Source organism: Glycine soja, chromosome 5 (assembly GCF_004193775.1).
Source record: "Glycine soja cultivar W05 chromosome 5, ASM419377v2, whole genome shotgun sequence".
Lineage (NCBI taxonomy): Eukaryota > Viridiplantae > Streptophyta > Magnoliopsida > Fabales > Fabaceae > Glycine > Glycine soja.
In genome coordinates this window covers 20,383,359-20,385,158 of record NC_041006.1, presented here as the reverse complement: position 1 = coordinate 20,385,158, position 1,800 = coordinate 20,383,359, and the positions used below count along the sequence as shown (strand labels likewise).

The window sequence follows — 1,800 nt, the reverse complement described above, 5'->3', positions numbered from 1 at the left end:
GAGATACCTGATCCCAAAATTATCTATCCTTAATGTTAACTCATGTACAATTGTAAATCCTAAATCTCCATACCTTAAACTCATAGGTAAGGGAGGGATAGTTATGGCAAAGTGACAAAGGAAGATATTTCCTATGAATTTAGTAGGTTTTCTGTAAAATTTCTCAAAAGCAGCTTTCACACAAAGAGGACAAACATCAAACATTTATTTAACATGAATACTCTATGACACCCCTTCCATAGTTCTTACTTGTCAAATTTAATATGAAATTGAAATCAACCATGAAATTTCCCAAACATAAAGTTTTGTGGCACACTGGCACTTAATATTCACAAATGTATTATAATTTAGCATTGGAACAAGTTTATACATTGATAATTTTATTAGCAGAAACAAGATGCAGCTTGGCATACAAGTCAATTAGATGAAAACAATAATACACCAGAGGAAGAATAAAAGAGGCGACACATGAGGTTAAATGGAGTGATTTTAATGATGAATAAAGAGACATGAAGATAATGACAACAACTACTTTACTTAAATGGAGGCGACACATGCGCTCTTTTTTTGTTTTATTTACTTTCAGGTTGTAGCTGCTGACTCATTGGATGAAGAATTATTGATCAAATAACTCGTCATAATTGAATTCAAATGAAGACAGGCTCCATGATTTATTCATTATTGAATGTACCTAGATTTAGAATACAAACCTTAGCTAATTGCTGGGGTGAAACCTTCCACAGTTTCAGTACAACTTACGGAAACAATTCTAGCGTCAGGCTGCTTGGTTCTAGAATTAATGGTCTGCAGGGAGGACAGAGAAAGAAGTGGACAAGACCTAAAACTACAAATATACATGGCAAGGGGAGCACCAAATCAAAAAGTATCAACCATTAGATTGAGTGAAAACATTTTAGCAAATCCTACTGTAAATGTAAATAAAACACAGCTAGATCAATCCCAACAAATTCAGTATTGTGACATACAAGAGATTGTTGAGAATAAAGACTTGTCATGCTATACTGTTATTGTTTTTCATAACGAGACCACAGGGTTTAGCAGAGAGAATGACAAAATCATTGAAATTGCACTTGGAGATGTTCAGGGTGGCAAGAACACCACTTTTCAGACTCTTCTATCTCACCAACAATCTCAACTAGCCCCTTTTTCGCTAATTGTTAGAATACAAATGTAACTAAATGATTAACAACTTCTCTAATAACTAATTATTGGGCCAGTTTGGGATCTCTCAGTTGTGGCCCATCCCATTTGCTTCTAATATAGACCTATTATCTTTTACAATATAAATAGATAATTAGACACAAATTTATTAGTGTACTTACCTACGTGTGATTCCTGCAGCACCAAGAGCCATGGAAAAATGCAAAAGTCACAACTAGCAAGTTGCTATTGATACAGAAAGATGGATTATTATTACCTTTAAACAGATCATACAAGAGTCTAGAGTCAAGTGCAGGGCACAAGCTGGGGCTTCTCTTGCTTGAATATGTATAATCCTACATATTGGATCCTAGTATCCTAGACTTTTTAGTAGGCAATATATGTTTGTTGTAGACATTTAAGGATTCTTAGGCTTGTTTCCCCTCACTTCTCTTCAATCATTGTCACTATGGACTTCATAAGACTGAAGCTACGTTACTATGTAAATTTTGTAACTTAAATTAATATTGATGAGCTTTTGACTTTCAAGTCATGCATGAAAAAGAAAATAACACCGTAATTTGTTTTGTTTGGAACAGAATTTTGTGTTCCTCACATTTAAGGTATTTAATGTAGCCA

General features: G+C 34.1%; 1 pseudogene; it reads left to right on the top strand.

The window, feature by feature from the left end:
- Positions 1-651: 651 nt before the first annotated feature.
- On the top strand, positions 652-1,195 carry LOC114411206 (annotated as a pseudogene).
- Positions 1,196-1,800: the final 605 nt, after the last annotated feature.